The sequence below is a fragment of the Cupressus sempervirens genome, chromosome 2 (genome assembly GCF_028749045.1).
Source record: "Cupressus sempervirens isolate cs-2001-9-10 chromosome 2, ASM2874904v1, whole genome shotgun sequence".
NCBI classification, from domain to species: domain Eukaryota; kingdom Viridiplantae; phylum Streptophyta; class Pinopsida; order Cupressales; family Cupressaceae; genus Cupressus; species Cupressus sempervirens.
Window position 1 is genome coordinate 318,206,339 of NC_143119.1, and position 22,506 is coordinate 318,228,844.

At 31.3% G+C, this 22,506-nt stretch overlaps 1 pseudogene; it reads left to right on the forward strand.

Annotated features, from left to right (window-relative positions):
* Window positions 1-21,706, forward strand: part of LOC149572383 (26S proteasome regulatory subunit S10B homolog B-like) — a 63,085-nt pseudogene extending 41,379 nt beyond the window's left edge.
* The last annotated feature ends 800 nt before the right edge of the window (window positions 21,707-22,506 follow it).

Below are 22,506 nucleotides of genomic sequence, written 5' to 3' on the forward strand. Positions count from 1 at the left end.
TGAAGAACAAATTAAAAATGTGGTGGAACAGCAAAACCCATACTTCAATGCTTTTGGGATGTTTTGAAAGATAAAAGAAGTGTGACATGAAGAATCATTAGTTTAGTTAGGGTTTATTTTATTTAACATACTATTAGAAGTGTATAAATTTGAAATGTAACAGTTCAAAGCTTTGTCACTTCCCTTTTTGAGGGAAACCACAATCGTTATTGGTATACTATATATATGAAGATGAAATATAAAGTAGATACAAATGAATATAATGCAAAGTAAAACCCTTTTTGTTTCCATTTGACATTTCAGTGGGGCATGATGTTTTCTTTTGGGCTCTAGTTATTTTATAGTAATAAGATGATGTATTTAATTATTACTTTCTGAATTAGTGTGAAACATAATTTAATTTTCTAGTAAGTACTTACTAGTTAGTAGTAGTACACAATACATACTACACATGCTGCATGCAACTAGGAATTGATGTATGAAGTAATGGCTTTTTGGGAAAGATTTCTAATAATATTTCATATCTCCAACATACATGTGTAGCAACTAACATCCATTTATAGAATATCATCTAAAAATCTAATATATCAACAATTGAAGGTTTAATTTGAGACAAATGTCTCAAATGAAGCCTTAACCTTGTTCAAGTCTCTGGAATGGTGACAATTTTTCTTCCATCCTATACCACTTGTAGTGGATAGTAAATACATGTCTTATCATTTTTATTGGCATTCTCTCTTCCATTAGCTTTACACGCATCACAACTTTTTCAGCACAAACTTGCATTTATGTTGAAGATTTGTGAAGATTTAATAATTTAAAACAATTATCTATAAGCTAGATAGAGGGACCATTTCTCAGTCACTTAGCTTATTTATAGGCAATTGAGTTACTTCTTTCATCATTGGCCATCTCATTTTTGGTAGTTTATAGTCTAATAATAGGTATACTTGTAGTGCTCATTCAATTCTAACTTGGTTTACTTGCTGTGGTAGAGTGGTAGTCATTGCTCTGTAGTCAATATGGACACTCCAATTCACCTGGCATGCAAATTGGAAGAGGAACAAAAGGCCTCTTTAGGTGATGTCCCTGATGAAAACCTCTTGTCAATTTACAATGAGGTTATTCTTGCTATGAATTTCATTATTCATGCTATGAAAATGGTTCTAGGGTGTGAGTTTTTGGAGGGTGAGAATAGGTACCATGTCAACACTGACATTACATCCCATTTTCTAGCATCTCTGCTTGATCTTGGAGAAGCAAGGATCACAATTTTACTGTTCTTCAGGAATACTTTTAAAGTAAAATACTTGGGCAATGAAATTGATATTGTTGCTCATGTAGAATTAGGGGTGGGGTTCCATTACAACATTTGGGGTCAAATTGTGGCGATAATTTGTGATGAAGGTGTAATTTGTGGTCATTTTCATGTATTTTTTTATAGTTTTCCCCAATGCCATCACAATACTGACTTTGATGTCATAATTTTGATGCTTGCATGAGCATAAAATAAAATAAAATTGACATAAATCATTCCCCATTTATTTTGATTGTGGAGAGCTATGTGCAAAAGAGGTGGAGAGCTGTGAATGTTGTTGTGCCCTTGTGATCGATGAATTTCATTGTTGTGCCCTTTTGATCTCTACATTTCATTGTTGTGCCCTTCCAAATCTATTATTTCATTACTGTGTTGTGCCCTTGTGATCTATGTACCCTTGCTGTATGATTTTCTTCAAGGGTGAGAGGAGGTACCTATGTAAATGTTATTTTCTTTTCCTTCTAAACATGTATGTCTTTATTTTCCTTCTAAACATGTATCTCTTTATATATTTAGAGATATCTTTTTAAAGGTGCTTATTACATATTAGCTCACAATAGAAAAATTGTTCGAGCTACACACATATTCGAGAATCCAAATAATAAAACAATAAAACTCACTCAACCTATGCCAAATGACTTACATAAAGATCCTACACAAAAATAATGTAGACCACATAAAAGGGTAAAGTTTTACAAAAACATATCATAGCAGGTATTTTAGAAAGAAACAAGCCACAACCTAGTATTTATATATATAGAGAGATATTTTTGAAGGTTCTTATTACATATTAGCACAATAGAAAAATTGATCCAGTTGCATACATATTCTAGAATCCAAATAATAAAACAATAAAACTCACTTAACCCATGCTAAGTGACTTAACTCAAGATCCTACACAAAAATAATGTAGACCACAAAAAATGGGAAGAGTTCACAAGAAATTTTAAAAAATCATATCATAGCAGATATTTTAGAAAGAAACAAGCCATAACCTAGTTAAATTGGTCTAGTTGTTGATTAGCTAGGTTGATTACAAATTCCTATAGAGCTCTCATTATATTAGGTACAATAAAATGAAAAATCAGTTGTTCCCAACTAGCAAGATCAAATGCAATTTTTCAAGGTGATAAAATGGCATATGTAGATGCATCACTTGCATGCCAGGCATGAAGTGCATTCCCCAACTTATAAAAATGGTTGGATCTAAAGACTCCATACATTGGCCCAACAATGGAAGCCAAGGATGTAACCATGCATTTATTGGCACAGTCTCCCTATGAGGATCCCAAGTATCTATTTCTACTATTAACTTGGGCATCCTATATGATCCAAATGTTATGAAGTACTAAATCCAATAGTAACTTCTCCCATGTCTTTAGAAAATGTAGCATAGCTTCAGGGTCCCTTGGCTCCTAGGGACTTGTAGTTGCTATTCTCACTATTGGAAGAATAAATTTAGTAAAGAGTTGAGTGAAAGGAGTTGATAAAGAAAGTTCTACTTCTTTGTAAATTCCATAATCATGAGACTCATTCCCTTGAAGAAGCCTTTGCCACAATGACATTACATCTAAATCATGCAAAGGATAAAGTAGTTCCCAACCTTGAAACACTTTTATAAGAAATGGCAAAGAAAATGCAGATGCAATACATGATAAATTGCACAACTTGTAGTCTTTATATATATATATATATATATATATATATATATATAGAGAGAGAGAGAGAGAGAGAGAGAGAGAGAGAGAGAGATCTTTTTGAGGGTGCTTATTACGTATTAGAACAATAGAAAAATTAATCCAGCTACATACATATTCTAGAATCCAAATAATAAAATAATAAAACTCACTCAACTTGTGCTAAGTGACTTAGCTCAAGATCCCGCACAAAAATAATGCAGACCACAAAAAACAAAAATAGGTAGAGTTCACAATAAATTTTACAAAAAACATATCATGGTAGATATTTTTAGAAAGAAACAAGTCACAACCTAGTTAAATTGGACTAGTTGCTAATTATCTAGGTTGATTACAAATTCCTATAGAATTGTCATCAAATTAGGTACAATAAAACAAACACTTAGTTGTTACCAGCTAGCAGGATCAAATACAACTTTTCAAGGTAATAAAATTGCATATGCAGATGCATCACTTGCATGCTAGAAATGAAGCAAATTCCCCAACTTATAGTGAATGGTTGTATATAAAGGCTCCATATGCTATCCCAACAATGGAAGCCAAGGATGTAACCATGCATGTATTGGCATAGTCTGCCTACAAGGATCCCAAGTATCTATTACTGTTGCTAATTTGGGCATCTTATATGATCCGGAATGTTATGAAGTACTGAATCTAGTGGAAACTTCTCCCTTGTCTCCAAAAAATGTAGCATAGGTTTAGGGTCCCTTGGCTCCTAGAAATTTGTAGTAGCCATTCTCACTCTGGAAGAATAACTTTAGTCAAGAGTTGAGTGAAATGAGTTGAAGACGCAAGCTCTGCTTATGTGTAAATGCCATAATAACAAGGCTCATTCACTTGCAATAGTCTCTGCCATAATGACATTACCTCTAAACCATGCCAAGGATATTGAAGTGGTCCCCAACCTTGAAACACTCTTATAAGAAATGACAAAGAAAATGCAGATGCAATACACGAGAAGTTGCACTTGTAGTCTTTATATATACATAGAGATCTTTTTGAAGGTGCTTATTACGTATTAGCATAATAGGAAAATTGATCCAGTTACATACATATTCTAGAATCCAAATAATAAAACTATAAAACTCACTCAACCCATGCTAAGTGACTTAGTTCAAGATCCTGCACAAAAATAATGCAGACCACAAAAAATGGGTAGAATTCACAATTTTTTTTACAAAAAACATATCATAGAAGATATTTTTAGAAAGAAACAAGGCATAACCTAGCTAAAATGGTCTAGTTGCTGATTAGTTGGGTTGATTACAAATTTCTATAGAACTTTCATCATATGAGGTACAATAAAATGATCAATCAACTGTTCCTAGCTAGTAGGATCAAATATAGTTTTTCAAGGTGATAAAATTGCATATATAGATGCATCAATTGCATGAAGTGCATTCCCCAATTTATAACAAATGGTTGGATATAAGGGCTCCATACATTAGCCCAATAATGGAAGCCAAGGATGTAACCATGCATGTATTGGCACAGTCTCCTTGTGAGGATCCCAAGTATCTATTGTTGTTGTCAATTTGGGCATCCTATATGATCCAAAATGTTATGAAGTATCAAATCCATTAGTAACTTTTCTCCTTGTCTCCAAAACATGAAGTACAAGTTTAGGGTCCCTTGGCTCCTAGGAATTTGTAGCAACTATTCTTACTGTTGGAAGAAATTCTTTAGTGAAGAGTTGAGTGAAAGGAGTAAAAGAAGCAAGTTCTACTTCTATGTAAATGCCATAATCACAATGCTCATTCCCTTGCGGAAGCCTATGCCACAATGTCATTAATTTTAAACCATGGAAATGATGTTGAAGTGGTTCCCAACCTTGAAACACTTTTATAAGCAATGGAAAAGAAAAAGTAGATGCAATACATGACACATTCCAAGGTGATCAAATGCTATTTCCAAGGTGATCATGAAAAATCCTAATATCTTAATATCTTAAATGTAATAAATTGGAGGGTAAGAATCTTGTGAGAAGTATGTTTTCTTTAAAGATCTTGTTCCAAATCTAGGAAAGAGAATTGTTTGGCTACAAATAATTAGAGAATAAATATAAGCTCAAAAATTTCAAGAGAGTATGTTGACAATTAGTATGAATGAAAGTAGTAGTAGTAGTTAACTATAGAAGCAATTCATATAGCTTAGTTACTATACCCTCCAATTTATTACATTTAAGATATTAGGATATGTTGGTTTAAGCAAATGCAAATTTTATTTCCAAGGTGATCATGACACAACAAGAAAGAATGTAATTCCTTCTATAGATTGGTCGAACAAAGATGAAGTTTTGATACATTAATGATTCATGTTTAACACCATTCACTTGCACATGGATAAACCAATATATGGCTAAGTTGAAGGAAAAAAGAGTTCCATTGAAATATGAACTAATAAAATATGTAGAAGAACCAATTGAGGAATCATGTGAACAACTCCCTCAATGTTCAAGAAAACAAGAAGGCCAAAATAAGAAGAAGAATGGAGGGAATGACAAGGAGTTACAAACAAGAGAAGTGAAGAGGAAGGGGATAGAGGACAAGGGACCACCTCAAAAGAAGCAAAGGTCAGCCTTATGTACAAGTAAGCAAGAGATGGATTTCCCCTCTAATGAAAGCAAAGGACAACATATTAAGAGACATTTTGTGGTCAACTTTGAGGCCCTTTCAAATGATGATCAAATAGGGCCCTAAGGAGTAAATATCTTGGATATTAGTTTGAGCACCCAAGATCATGATTAAGGAATTAAAATTTATGAGGATGAAATAGGTGAAATCACCTCCCTAACATGGCTACCAAAGTGAATGTGATGGGGAAAAATAATAATAGCTCAACCCATTAGGAGTTAATAAGGTAGATCTAATATTTACCTTTGGATTTGGTTTTCTTCATGCAATCTTATTTACTACAACACTGTCCTAGATTCTATCCAATGATCCCATAATATCCTCTATGTTGTCTAGTTGTTGTTTGTCCTGTGTAGTCTCTTTCTAAAGCCGCTCCTCCTTTTGGTATATTGCTCCAGACTCTCTCTCATGCCTTAAATTTTGATCAAACTTCTAAATATCTGCCTCTACCATATCTAGAATCATCTTCACATTGTGTTGTAACTTTGGCATAGGTGTTTGATCCTCGATAGCTTTCATTTTAGTATTCAAGTTTTCAAGATTGGTCAACACCCTAACTTGCAGACCTCTCATGTTAAGCACTTTCTATACTATTTCAATACCATGTTCTTGCTTCTAAGCTAATAGTTCTTCAAATGCATTTTCTTGTAAAGCATTATTTTTTTGAACAATTATAAACTCTTAGAAAATGCATTCTTTTTTTCTATTAACATTGATGGGCTTCCCTTGAACAAAATCAAAATGAAGAGGTATAAAGACACCAAATTTTTCTTTCAAAACCACATGTGTAGATATAAACATTAAGTACAACATGTCCAATATTTTTGTAGATATACACATTGGTTACACCAAATTTTTCTTTCAAAACCATATGTGTAGATATAAACATTAAGTACAATATGTCCAATATTTTTGTAGATAAACACATAATTACACCAAGTTTTTCTTTCAAAACCATGTACGGATATAAATATTAAGTACATGTCCAATTTTTTTTTGTAGATATACACATTAATTACACCAAATTTATCTTTCAAAACCATATGTGTAGATATAAACATTAAGTACAACATGTCCAATATTTTTGTAGATATACACATTGATTACACCAAATTTTTCATTCAAAACCATATGTGTAGATATAAACATTAAGTACAACATGTCCAATATTTTTGCATCTATACACATTAATTATGCCCAATTTTTCTTTCAAAACTATATGTACAGATATAAATATTAAGTACAACATGTCCAATATTTTTGCAGATATACACAATAAACCCAATAAGGGTACACGAATAAGTTATTTTTGTGAAGAAGGGTCATGTCTAATAATACAAGGGAATTTGATCAAAATAGGGAGACAATCACTAGATTGTTGTCTAAATTTCAAAGAGAAGGCGATGATAGATTTTATTGTCCTTGCAAGAGTTGTAATGACTTAAAGACAAGAAGAATCAAAATCAAAACAACTAAGAGACATTATAGGGAGAATGGTCACACTGAAGGGAGGTTTGATTATTATGCATTGGTAAGTTGTATGTTATATTGTTTTTTCAATTAATATACATATTAACCATAGAAAAGGGGTTTGATTATCATTATTTTTATGTAGGTTGATCTCCCCAGGGTAGTATGTGATATGTAATGACACATCTTAGAGGAAAATGAAGGTGTGAATATGAAGGAACATGGAGGTGTGAGTATTGGAGGAGAAGATCATGATTCCATGGAAGATGATGATCATGCACTATAAGACACATTTGAAGATGATGGTATGAATGCATTGATCTATGACACATTTGGTACTAGCACTACTGCTATAGCTAATGATGATAATGATTATGATGAGGATGACATTGAAGCCATCCATGATATACCTCTAATTGATAAGGCAAATACAACCCTTCACAAAGGATCCCAATCAACTCTTCTATCTATTGTCTTGTTGTTGGTGAATTTGAAGGTTATGAATGGTTTATCCAACATAATAATGTCATGTATGCTAAGGTTTTTTATATACATCATTATAATATATAAAGGTGAAATATGTAGTGCTTGCCCCTAGTTTTCATTTTGTTATTGTTGCCCAACTCTTTTAGGCCAGTTTTATGCTTGATGATTAGTAGTATTATTTTGAGATTATTAGATATTGTTTTAGATTTAGTTGATTTATGATGAGATTACTTGGTACTCTATATTTCATGTATTCATGATGATTATGTAGTGATTTTGGTTATTAATGATGATTAGTTAGATGGATTATCATGTATTTTCTTATGGATACTTACCCCATACTGCATGTGTATGGTGTGCGTGTATGTTTTCTTTATGTATGGCGTTTCTTATGCGATTAAGGAAGGGAGTCGTAGTCACCTACTAGTCTAGATCTATATGATACACCACTTCCTTCCATTGTCTATTTAGCTTAGTATATATGTGTTTGTACATGCATGGATTTTATGCAGATTGTAGGTACTAGGTATTGACTTCCTTGAATTGCTAAGATGAGTATACCCTATCACATTATCTCAATGGTAAGAGAGGGGAGATAAACTCTTAAGTCCAAATCCTAAACCTTTAAGCCATTTGTCCAAGAAAATTAGGACAAGTATATGAGTTTTTTATCTTTCAAATATGTTAGATGATGTTAATTCGTGATTATAACCCTTTAGTTGATCTTGTATGTGTTTTTCTATGTTGGGTTTTCGTATTTTATTCTATGAGTCCTTGGTGATTTTTCTATTAATTAAGTCAAATTAAATGATTAAATTTAATGAAGATTATTATGATATTTTAATATTTAATTATATTTAATTAATTGAGAAATTAATTAAATAAAAAGAATTAAATTTAATGATAAAAGTTATAAGTTTAATTTTAGAATGTGATAATATTATTTAATTTAATAATAATATATTTAGAGCTCATTTTTAAATAAATGCTAAATATTATTATTAGTTAAGTTAATAACTATTTTATCTATTAACATTTTAAAAATAAAGTAAATCATGGAAAAAGATATTAATTTATTAAAAGTTTCAAAATTGCATAATGCGTGCATGAGATTAAAATTTAATAAATTAATTGAAAAGAGAAGTCAAGTGAAAATTAAATAAAGTTATTTTATAATTCAATAAATATACATAGAAAAGATAATAAAGAGTTAATGTTTGGTGAGCAAGGAGTCCTCTTGGGTGATCACACAATTAGTGTCTCAAATTTAGGAGATAGCTCCTTATCAATAATTGAGGGTTCATTTTCGAAGGACCGCAAATTTGGAAGGGAAAAGAATTTCAGAAGAGAGAAGGAAATTTCTCTTACAATCTTTTTGGGCATAGTGATTAGCATCAGAGTCTAGGTAGATTCTTGTGATTATTCACACAGATTGTTTATGCTATTTCTTTCCTTTCTTCTTCGTGACTGTGGATTGTAAATTTGAATTCCTCTGTGATGGACTCATGAATTTTTCAATATTGTAAATTACTAAATGCATGTCAATATATTATGTATACATGGAGGTTTAAAATATAGTAAGACAAATCTCGTTCTGTAGATTTGGAGTCACAATTTTATTCAGGAAGGGTTTGAAATGATATGGAAATTTTATATTGAAAAGTCAATTGGTTCGCTGAACTTTCCCTATCAGAGTTTGGTCGTAATTTTGTTAAAAATAATATATATTTTAAAATAATTTGAAAGATGGTTGGGGGGGGTTTATTGTTTGAAATAAATTTCATATAATTTAAACAAAATAACTTTAAACTAAAATAACATAAGAATTATAATTTTTTTTCTTTTTTTATAAAATTTTATATATATTAAAAAAAGGGGAGGCAGGGCTATGACACCCCCACCCTCCCACTTTATTGCACAATAGTAGCCAACCTGTTGCTGTAGGGACTTTGACAACAACATTGCCGTAGACCCAGCATTAGCAGGCGGTTGCCCTTTTTAAAAGGGCTGGTGGCTGTTTAAAAACAATGTCTGCCTTATTAATTTGCAAGGTTGATTTTATTAAATTTAATTTTTATTTTAAAATTTTTATATGTTATTTAATATTTATTTTATCAGTAATAGCCGAAGCCAATATTAATTATTATTTTATTAAACACGAGTAGATTCGAACCCAAGACCTCTTTGATAAGAGGCTCACAATTTACCGTTGTGTTGTAGGCTCTTGCCTATATGTTATTTAATATTAATATTATTTATTATTTATTAAATAAAATTTAAATAATTATTTTTAATTATCAATAATTAATTAAAATATAGTTATTTTATGTATTTAATTATTTAATTAATTTAACATAATATAATATAATTTAGTTAAGTATAATTTAATTAAATTTATTTTAGTAATGGAATTTAGCTAATAAGATTGTGGATTTATTTAATTTTTTTATTCCAATTTTAATGAAATTACCAATGATTTTATTTAAAATTAGTGAGAATTATTTTAATAATTTATTTTAATAATTGAATATCCTTAGAATATTTTAGAGAATTGATTTAAAATATTATGGGGGTAATTCTTTATTTTATTCAAATAAATGCATAGGTTTAATTGCAAGGGTAGAACTGTAATTCTTATTTACTTGAAAACTTATACTGAAACAAGGATTGAAACCTTACTGTAAACTAGAATCATGTGTTTTCCAAAATTAAACCAAATTGTGAGACTATTCCGTTTTCTATGTTTTGTCTATGCTTTGAGGTTTCGGGGTTTGACCTAGCTTTGACCAATCTTAGGATGTTATAAGAGGCTTGGGGGTTATGTGATTGTGATGTTATGATGTTTGATTTCAATCTTTTAAACCCAACCATGGTAATGTGTCTAGTATACTCTATGATGTGTGTTGATCTATTGATTGTTATTGCTTTCTAATGTTCTTGTGTGATGCTAAAGTTAATGTATGACCTATTCAAGTTAACCATTTTTGAGTCCTTGATCAGTTATATTTGGGTTGCTTTCTAGCCGCTTTGATATGACTGAGTTGTTTACTTTGTTCTTGGTGATGTCATGTTATGACATATTTGACCTAACCATTTTGAGTCTTCGATCAATATTTTTGTGATGCTTTCCAGTTGCTCGTAGAGAATTGATGTGTTATTGTGAATTATCTTTTGATGCTTTCTAGTCACTTGTACAAGACTGAGGTGAATTTTATATGATTATTTGATTTGTGCTTTTATGAGCTTAGGGTAGGTTATCTATATGTAATGTCGGGAAGTGGCTTGCAATGGAGGCCACAACCCTAAGTGGCTACCAGGGTAACCCATTGTAAGTTGTTTAATAAGTGAAAAAACTACACTAAATGAGAGTAAAATGAACCTAATAAGAGTCTTTGTAAGTTCTTGCCCATGCCTTAGTGCTAGTACAGACTAGGATGGGAGTAGAGAGAACACTTGGTTGTGACCTTGCATCATTAGTATGCCTTGTTAGTATGAGAGGATACTAGTGCCGTATATGGATCACTAGGGGGTCAGGGTCCTGAGAGATTGCCAGGGTAACTCTAGCATTGATTTGTGCGATGACACTTGCCCACTTACATAGTAGGTTTCCTATGTGTCTTTGTGTGCTTCTAGGTCTAGATGTCGATTTATCTTGGAACCTTTGAGTTAGATTACTTTTAGGGTTTCTTGGACTTAGAGAGTACTTTTGATATTTGGATTGATATCCTATTTGGGACTTGAGACTATCTCCTTAGCGCGGTGGGAGTGGGTCATTTAGGTTCCATGTGGTTATGTGGTAATGCTTTTTACTCTTACCATTGAGATCTATCCGTTGCTACTATGGCTAGAGTTTTCTTGTTTGCATTTCCTTTCATTCTATCTTTGTATCATTATGATGGATGGTTATGTCTTATGGTGGATGCTTATATCTTTTATGATGGATGGTTTCATTTATTGTATTGTACTTTGTATCATGGATCCAAGGAGGATGATGTAATCTATTTATCTATAAATTTATATTCTTTTAGCCTTTCATACCCTATGACATGTATAGTGGATGATTGAGGATTCCAAATTTTATTTGCCAAGTGGCATTCAAAACAAATGTATATTATTTAAATGAACTTTGGACTTTTAATTATTTTTTCATGTGGATGTATTATTTATTAGACTTAGTATTAATTAAATCTAAATGCGATTCAAAGTCTTGGGATCCTTAAGGAATGTAATTTGTTATGTTTGCTTATGTATGATTGTATGTTATTGCTTCCACTACTTTATGTTTGATGTGTATGTTGTTGTTTCTTAAAAAAAAAAAAAGTTTGGCAAACTTAGTATAACTTTAGGTTAATTCTTTTGGATCCCTTGGTGGGGCATTACAAAATATATAACATTAAGATTGTTTATACTAATGACTTATATTTTTTCCTGTAGATTGATAGGTGACTATTTGTTACCACCATCAAATGTTCTCTCTCACTCATACCAAGAATTATGTGCCACTATGAAACATATTAGAATAAAGTATCAATCAATAGATGCTTGTCCTAAAGATCATGTAATTTATCATAAAGAACATGAAAATGCAATAGAATGCCCTGAATGCCATATGAGCAGATATCAAGATGATCAAGTGACAAAAAAGGTGCCTTGCAAGGTTCTTTGTTACATCCCCATTATTCCATGTCTTAAATGACTATTTAGGTGTAGTAGCTTGGCATAATTTATGGATTACCATGCACACAATAAAAGTTGAGATGGCATTATTTGAATTCTTAAAAATGCTTAAACATTTATGGACATAGAGGAAAAGTGGCCACACTTTAAAGAAGAACCTTGAAATCTCAGGCTTTCTCTAGCAACTAACGGTGTCAATCCATTTGGAGAGATGAGATCCGTTTACTCAGTGTGACGTATTTTTTATCAACAATAACCTTCATCCATGGATGTCAATAAAGAGGGAGTACATTATGTTGGTAATGATTATTTCAGGTATTTTATTATTTTATTGTTACCTACATGTATTTATAAGTCTTGGAGTGAAATGATCACAATAATTAACTAATATTATTCATTCAACTAGGTAAGTACCAAGTGAAAGATATGAATGCATATATTGTGTCTCTTATCGATGAATTGTTGGTATTATGGAATGGTTTCACTATGTATGATATCTCTAGACTAATTGAAAAAAAACAATTTCAATTCCATGCAATGCTTGTGTGGAAAATTCACGATGGCCTAGGATTGACACATTTCTATGGTATGTTATGCTGCAATCCAGTTGTATGCAAAATACTAATTCAAAAAATGAACATATTTAATCCAATTGTATTGTTATCTTGGGGTCTTCAAACGAAGGGAAAATTTGCATGTCCAATGTATGGTCCAAAGATAAAATTTTGTTAATCCAAAAGTTTAAGAAAGTAGGCGTTTGATGAGAATAGGCACTTCCTCCACAAAAATCATAAGTATCAAAGTGCCAAATAACATCTTTTCAATGGGAAAGAATAAACTACAACAAAGCAATGAAGAATGACACCTCACCTATGGTAGTTGGAATAGAATAGAATTGAAGGCTGTCAAGGCATCAATATTGACCACCTTCCAAAGGGACTAAAATGTTATCCTAGAGAATTTAGTAGGATGCCCTACTACAAGTAGCTGCAAATTGTGCATTTGTTTGATACTATGCATATTGGAAAGAATGCAACAGAGACACTACGAAAATATTGGATGGAAAACTTGCCGAAATTTGTAGCAAACCTCATGATTTCAATCATGCAATGAAAAATATCATTAATTCAAATAGCAATGGAAACTGGATTAATGTAGGTGCCCTTCCTTGGTTATTAATGGAGCAACAAAGTAATGCCACAAAAGAAGTCATTTGAAAAATTTGATTTCCTATAGGATTTGTTGCAAACATAAGCAATCCCATATCAAAGAAAAATGAATTTGGCCTAGGGATGAAAATGGATGATTGTCATACTTTCATCAAGGTAAGTCATGATCTTTTGTATTTACAATATATTTGTGAAACTGCATTCAATTTTCATTTTATTACGTTAGAAAAGAGTTAAATGATTAGTTGACAATTGTTGCAGTCTGTTCTACCCCTATTGCTCTCAAACAACTTCAACAATAATATCAAACAAGTGATATATGATCTTAGAAAATGCATGAGGCAAGCAATGATATTTGCTCAATATATTAAATAAGTAATATATTGTAAAGTATTGTATTTATACATTTTTGTCCATTGAATCCCTTGTAGATGGTTGTCATCTAAAGAAATCCATAAAGAAGATATAAAATATTGGAAGAAAAGAATTCATCTACTAATGTGTGAAATGCAAAAGTGTTTACCTTCAAATTTTTTCAATGCACAAAAACATTACCTCATACACCAAGTTGAGGAGATTAAATTGTGTGGACTTGTACAACCTAGGTCAATGTGGATGGTTGAGAGCACTTGAAATTTTTGAAGGGTTTGGTTTGAAAAAGAGAACATTTTGAGGGTTGTATGATTGAGGGATATATGGTATGCTAGATGATGGTGTACATTAATATCTTCCTAATCTTGTAGCGAATACCCCTATAGATTGCATTTTGGATCTTGACTCCACTAAAAAATTTGAAGGGGAGTACTTGGCGAGGAACGGTAGATTTAGGAAAGTGAAAGGTAATAAATTATGAGATGTTATTGTAGTTAATTAATTCTTAATCTTCAAAATAATTTTTTTGTAAGTTATCTATTTACTTTTGTACAACTGCTAAAGACTGGGATGCAATACGTTTGTTTATTGCAAACAATCAAAGATTTAATGACAGTATGGATTGGACGATGTCAACATTCTAGTCATGGATTAAAATGGGAATCCATGTCTTCATTGGTTAAACAAGCTAATTGTAATGGAGATCCCAATGTTACACAAAAGGAAATAGATTTAGCATATGGTTTAAGAGATCTCTAGGTACGTATAGGTTTGTTAATCAACTGTATGTTTTTGAACTCGTGATGCAATAATTTATACATGTTTGACAATATTGTAGGTGAAATACCACAATTATATGTTATGAAATGGTTATAAATTTTGAATCAAAGATTTTAGATGACACGAAGAGAACTTGTGATTCTAGGATAAGTGCAGTCTTCTAGGTGACCAATATTTCATCTTGAAATGACTTACATCCTCGAGAATCTTAAAATTGATACTATGGCATTTTGGTTGATATACTTGACTATGACTTAATTACTTCAAATTAGTTCTTTGTGTCATCGAATGGTACAAACTATGACTCAATCAGAATGATCTTGATAGAACTATTATTAAGCATGAGGATGGATTTCCAATTATTAATACAAGGTTGATTGAGCCAGTTAGGGATGAGCCATATGTTCTACCAAGCCAATGTGAAGTAGAGGTATTTTACTTAGAGGTTCCACATAAAATAAGTTGGTTATTTCTTGTTAGAAATGATCTAAGGGGAAGGTTGATAAACTATAGTGCGATGGAAGTATAAGATACTAAGGAAGATGAAGAAGTGGATTACAATCGAGAGTTAGTTGATGATGCTCTTGATGCAAATGATGCTTTTACTGATCATGATGATGATGCTTCTACTAATCATGATGATGATGATGAGGATGAAAATGATGATGATTATGATGATGATGATGATTATGATGATGATGAAGATGAAGATGACAATGACCAGGATAGTGGTGGTGACAATGCCGACAATGATGATCATCTTGATGATGAGATGGATAAAGAATAACATCTTGTATTATAGTTGTAGGGGATGCAAAGGTTGTTGTTGATGAGCGTGTTTAGGTCCAAGCTGGTGAGAAAGATGATGTGATTTGACAAGGTAAATAACACTATAATGTTCTTTAAAATATTTGAAGTCTCAACTTTTCAAAATTTAACCCTTTTATTTGTTATTGCAAAGGACCCACCTTTGCAAAGGACATTGAGTGCGCATCTACAAGTGAGAAGAAATATTGATGATGACATGGATATGCCTCTACAATTATATAGGAAAGGACAAGAAAAGAAAAAAGAAATGATTCATCTAAACTTATGTAACTTATTTGATAATGACTAATGTTTATGTCTAGATATTTTATTTATGTTCTATTGGATGTTCATGTGAATGTTCTAATGAATCTTATGTTTTAATGTTAATGTGAATGTTTTAATAAAAATTATGTGTTAGTGAATTTTATTATGTGATAATTCATGAATATTAAATTTTATTAATAGAATGAATGAATTTTAGATGTTAATGGGGAATTTAGATGTTGGGTGGGGGGTGGGCCAAATGAGCTTCCACCTTCACATGGTTGGCCTTGATTAGTAGAGAATATTAAACTATTCTCAAAACCAAGTGAAGCACAATATTAACCTATGATTGCATGACAACTAACTATGTGAATCTCTTGGTTTTAGGAAATGCGGAAGGATGCCATATTCAAACTAATTGATTTATGAAATTTAGTTGTAGTGTATGAAGTATTTGAAAGAAATGATTTCTATGGGATTTCCTTAAATTGTTCCTTTCTAAGGTATTCTATTGTTTCTATTTATTTGCAATCATTTTTGATTGTGTTGTTATTTTTGTATCAATATCTTATATCACATTCTATGATTCATCATACAAATAAGAGAAAGATATTAGAAAGCATGATCTAATGTAAATAACATAATTAAAGTATTTAGCTTGATTTTTTCTAAATTTCTTGTAGAATTGATGTTGTTGGGATTTATCTCGCTTCTACTTACTATTGGGTAGACAAGAATTGCAAAGATCTATATATCGAAGAGCTTAGGAGACTCTTTCCTTCCATGTCCAAAGGAGGAGGCCTCAGAAGAAGAAGATAGTAGTGTTGAGGAGACTGGAATGTTTTTAATACATAGAAAGCTCATGTTCATAGCTTATCATGAAACACCATTCAAGTGGAGCTTGGCAACATATGAGGTTGCAATTGGTCATTTTGCTTCAAAGGTAGAATTTTTTTCTTGTATATTCAAATTGAATGGAGCTATTTTTCTAATGGAAAGAAAATTAAATGATCATGTCCTTTCTTATTTTGATGCAAGGGAAGGTTCCTCTTGTATCACAAGATGGACTCCATCAACTACACATCTTCATTTTTGTATTGGATTTTTTTCATGTCTTGTCTTGCATTGTAATTTTGACACTAGGATGGGCAAAGGTATGAGTCACTAGGCTCTCCTCCTCTTCTTGTTATATTTTCTATTTTCTTGTTGAATGATTAAATTTGATAATTTTTTTTTGTAAATTGGGAGACATGAAGAAGAATTTGAATAGTGGAAACAACTGATATTAGATCACTCTAAAGTATACATTGATTCATGATATTTTTTTTAATTTTTAAATGAATCTTGTCATACAAATTGACTTGATATGTTGGGAGGTAGTAGATTTAAAGGGAAAAAAAAATCTTCTAGGGTATATGAATACACCATAATTCATGTCCTTGTGCATTCTATTGTTTCAAAGCATTCTCATGAACTATTATCAATATTTATTTTGAGTGTGGTGATATGTTGAATAATATTATAGGGAGGAAGCAAAGGGTCCCAAAGTTTGGTCAAATATTTGTCTTTAAAACATGGCCAAATTAGCAAAGGAGGCCACCACAATAAACAGTGTACTTGAACCTATTCATTTTTTTGATAGTGAGAAACACCAGTCCCTTCAAAATGGATTTACACTATGTGTTCTATATGACATGTAATGCTTAATGACATGTATCTTAAACTTGGGTTTCTCAGGCTACTAAAATCTTTGGATGGAGGATACCTGAATTAATGTTATGAGTGACATAGTAGTTTCCAAATCATAGGAATGAATTTGTTTGAATTGAGGACAACTTGTCAGGAAAAAGGATTTATTATAGTTAGTTTAGGTGAGTCAAGGAGCTTGATTAGTAGGGTCCCTTGGAATAGGCCTTTCCAATGATATTGTACACGTAGTTATACAAAAGAGAATAACAAAAATGAAAATTTGAAGGAAAAAAAAAATAGTTGAAGAAAAATAAGATGGTCCAATGAACCTTTTAAAATTTTGTATTTTCCATGTAACCTTTTCCATTTATTATCACTTCCAAATAACAATAGAAGTGTAATTATGTCCTTTAGACACATGTTTTTTTCCATAATAGAGAAATATATAGTTCCATTCTTAATCTCTCATTTTTTTTTTTAATGTACATGTGTGTATGGGTATTTTATCTTCCTTAGAAGGTGATAAAGTTCATAGAAAAACATACTAGCATACTAGTTTATTAGTTAACAATTTCCTTAAACTTGTACTAGGTTTGCTATCATATATGGTTAGACAAAGAAAATTGGTCAATCGCCATTAGATAGTTTTTCCTCGATTGTCATTTTTTATCTCAATAGTCTTGAGATTTACTTATTTGACATGAAATCAACTATTTAAATAGTTTTGGAAAGGTGATTGGATGATATAGTATAGTAAGAATGACATGTTTTAACATGGGTACAATCAGAAAAGTAATCAAGGTCCACTAGATAGTTTTTCCTTGATTGCTTAATATCAATATCACACATTTGGTATCCATGATATTTACATATTTGACATGCAATAAAATGCACAAATATTGTTGGAAAGGTGACTAATTAATGTAATATTGTAAAAATGACATGTTTTGGCATGGCTACAGTTGGAAAATTAATCAAGGACCAGTAGATAGTTTTTTCTTTATTACTTTGCATCAATATCATACATTCTTCTATATGATATTTACATGTTCAACATGCAATCAAATGCATAAATGTAGTTTGAAAGGTGACAAAAAGATATAATTTAATAAATATGCTCATATTTATTTTCGAGATTCCTTATCCCCTATTTAAATGCATCCTCATCTCTTGCTCCTATCCTTGATCCTTGTTATTTCCATTTTGAAATATTGTTCCCATAATTTTTAAGATACTTCAAAAAATCCCCTTCAAACATTCTTACATTTCTCAAATTTTCCCAATAAGGGAATGTGGATGTGGTAGAATCATACATTATTTCACTATCATTCTAATATATGTATCACCTATGAATCTATGATTCTATCTCCAATGGATGTTTGATTTTGAACAAATTAATATTTATCTGTTCATGCTTGTACTATTGAAGTAAATTAGTTTTTCTAATTTTGGGATTACGAATTTTTATTTGTATAGTAATTGTGAAAGCTAGTAGTGGGCCAAGATATGTTGTTGGGTGCCAAAATAAGGTAGATAAAGATAAGCTCACTACAGGTACATGTGTTGTTCTTGACATGACAACACTTATAGTAATGAGCATTCTTCCTTGTGAGGTACCTAGCATTAGAATCTCACATTAGCAATCTATTAATAAGCACAAATTATATTAGAATCTTTGAAGGGAATTTCTAGAAAAAGGATAATCATTTCGTTTGTGTATATTGGATGTAGGTGGGCCCTATTGTTTATAATATGCTATATGAGGATCTTGGCAATGTGATCTACTAAGTAGTATGAAGGTTAGCCGATCAAATTAGGGAGTTAGAAAGTCTATTGAACTTCCTTTAATGAATCATAAATTCTTTCTTAGGGTTGGAATCAAACATCCTAAGGTAAAATTTGTGTGGGGTACAAATTAATCATGGTAATTACTTGTTTATGTAAAGTTTGACTTGCATGTTTTATTTATTCTTGTTGGAATTATTTCATAGAGGTTGATTATTTTTTCTCCAATTTTAGGGAGTGCTTCTATATGACCTTCCTAGAATGGGAAAGACACTATTAGTAAGAGCTATTGCTAGTAACATTGATGCCAATTTCCTTAAGGTTGTAGCTTTGATTTTTTGATATCCATCTCAATTTTATGCAATTCAACTTTCTTATTTCTTGTTTGTGAGGTTTGATATATTCCTTCTTTTTGTAATACTATTTTTGAGGCAATTTCAAGTGCTATAATAGATAAATATATTAGCAAAAGTGCAAGTTTGATCAAGGAAATGTTTGGTTATGCACGGGATCACCAGGTATGACTTCTTATTCATTTGAACATCAAAAGACTAATTTTTAGTCTTTGTTAATATAACTACAAATGCTAATATTTTGTTGATATACAATAATAGTTTATTTTTTTTATTTCAAAACATTGTGTATGTTAAATTATTAGATCATCACATCTAAGAATTTGAAGGTATTGACACTAAAGAGTATTTCTCAATATGCTTGCAACCCTATTCCTTTTCTACTAAGAAGTATTCTAATTAATTTAAATGAAATGCTTAATGTTATGGTAGGGATTTTTTGCAGCCATGCATCATATTTATGGATGAAATGTTTGATGCAATCGGTTGATGCTATTTTTTGTGAAGGAACAAGTGCTAATTGAGATATTCAAAGAACTTTAATGGAATTGCTTAGCCAACTAGATGGTTTTGATCAATTAGGAAAGGTATTGTGTTTTAAGGTTCTCAAGCTACTATAATTGACAATCAACTGTATTAAACAAGAAACTATGTTATTTAACTTATTTAAGATTCTTCAAGGTAGTGTAATTTGCATTGTGACCTGAAAATCATGTTAATTTTAACATTAAATGTAGGTAAAAATGATCAAGAAAAAAAACCATCCTGATATTCTGGACCCAACCCTACTTAGACTTGGCCATTTGGATAGAACGATTGAGATTCTACTTCCAAAAGAACAAGAAAGAATGGAAGTATTGAAAATACATGCTACAAGGATTGCAAAACACAGAGACATAGATTATGAAGTTGTTGTAAAGCTTGTCAAGGTTTTGTTTTTTTTTATTTTAATAATTTGAAATTTATCCGAAATATTTGATTTTTTATCCTATGCTACACTGGTATGTTATGGAGTTGGTGATTTTTATTTGATTAATTACTATATAGCTGAGATTATTTCAACTTTTATTAGGGCTTCAATGGAGTAGATCTTCGTAACATTTTTACAAAAGCTAGTATGGTAGCCATCCGTTTAGAGCATGATTGCATAATGTAGGAAGATTTTATGGAGGTGAATTTTCTTTCCCTTTCTGTTTAGCATTTTATAAAATTGAAGTTTCTTGTGCTTTCTTAACTGTAACTTGTACTTATCTTTTCCATTCAGGTTGTTTGCAAGTTGAATGAAGCAAATAAACTAGAGTCAAGTTGGTCAAGAGTTGATCTATGTATTAAATTTCTATTGTTTAACTCAAAACAAACATACAAAAGTTATGTTTGGTCTTATTTGAGAAATCTTGTATGTTCAATTGGTAGACAATGTGATCCAAATGATGTGATCATTGCACTAGTGCAGTCCTTATTTTGCTTTTATTTAAAAAAAATTGATGTAATGTTGTTAGGAATTATTTGAATCTCCAACATGATCTATATTTTTCCAATGACTTCAATCATGCTTTAACCGATATTAAAATGTTGATTCAAGGTTTATCCTTTGGCCCATGGGTTAGAAAAAGATTTAGGGTGTGTTTGCATGCATGTAGACCTCAACCAAGGTGGAGAAAATGTAAGAGGTGGCAGGATAAAAAATTATTCACTTTACACACTTTCCTACAATTTCACCTTGCAATTGAAATAACTACTCACAAGATACTTTATCAAACAGTCGAGTATCTCATTCCTACCACAACTAGAATGAAGAGAAGACATTTTAAGTGAGAGATCTACATATGCTGCACACATGCTTTTTACAATTTGTTCTACCAACTTTTTCATTTTGTCACTACAAAATTTTTACAAGTGAAGTCCACGATGATAGATGCAATAGGAAATTGAACCTGTGTGGAAGTATGTTGAAGATGGCTATGTCAATCTGGGGAATTCAGTTAAAATGGTATGCAAGCCAAATTTATTTAAAGGTGACAAGTGAAAACATGGTTAAAAATTCCTCAAGATTCCTATGCCCCTAGAGTTATCTTCCATGGTAGGAACTAACAATAGAATACTAGAACTACCATTTTTTTTTGATAATGCAGTGAGCCATCACAATTCCAACATCTTACTCGATAGGAAGTCATTGCTCTCACAACTGTTGATCTCAGATTAGTTTTGATAAATGAGTGTCTATACATAGAAGTCATCTACTTAGATCATACCAAAAAGGTAACTATTGGAAATATAAGATAGGCTAGGTTACTAAGAGGGGAGGGTGAATCAAGAACCAATAAAATTTAATCTTAATTCAACAATTAATCCTTTTTATGCAATTTGATCTAATTACATGCATGTAAAATCAAAAGCATTAAAACATTCATAGCAATTTTACACACAATATGATAAACAAGAAACCTTCCAAATAGAAAGTAAAACTAGGGTGGGGATGATACCCACAAGCTTTAGTACTATAATACAAAGTTGGCTTGTTAAGGCTTACAATGATCAATTCTAATGATCTACCCTATTAGGAGCAATAAGGACTACTAGGTCCACCTTGCAAAAGGATTTACAAACATACACAAAAGTATGCACTTAGTGAAAAGATTTACAAAATACTGTTAAGTCTACCTTGTGAAAGGATTTAATTATTCCACCTGTTGGGATGAACTAGTGGTTGGTCTCTGATCTGCAACCTTGATTTGCTAAATGAGATTCCTTTGGAGTGTAATGATCACCTTGCTATGATAGATAAATCTTTGCTACTCCTTATACTATTTGTATCCTTTTTACTTCGCACTTATACTCTTATACATATCTTTCTATCATCATATATTCTTTTTTTTTGGATGTGATACAATATATTACTTATATACCAATCCAATTTATAATTCATCAAAGTCAACTATAATACAAGTTTCACCAAAATACACAAAGTTAGCCCAATTGCTGGTACTTGGGTTTTGAAGATAA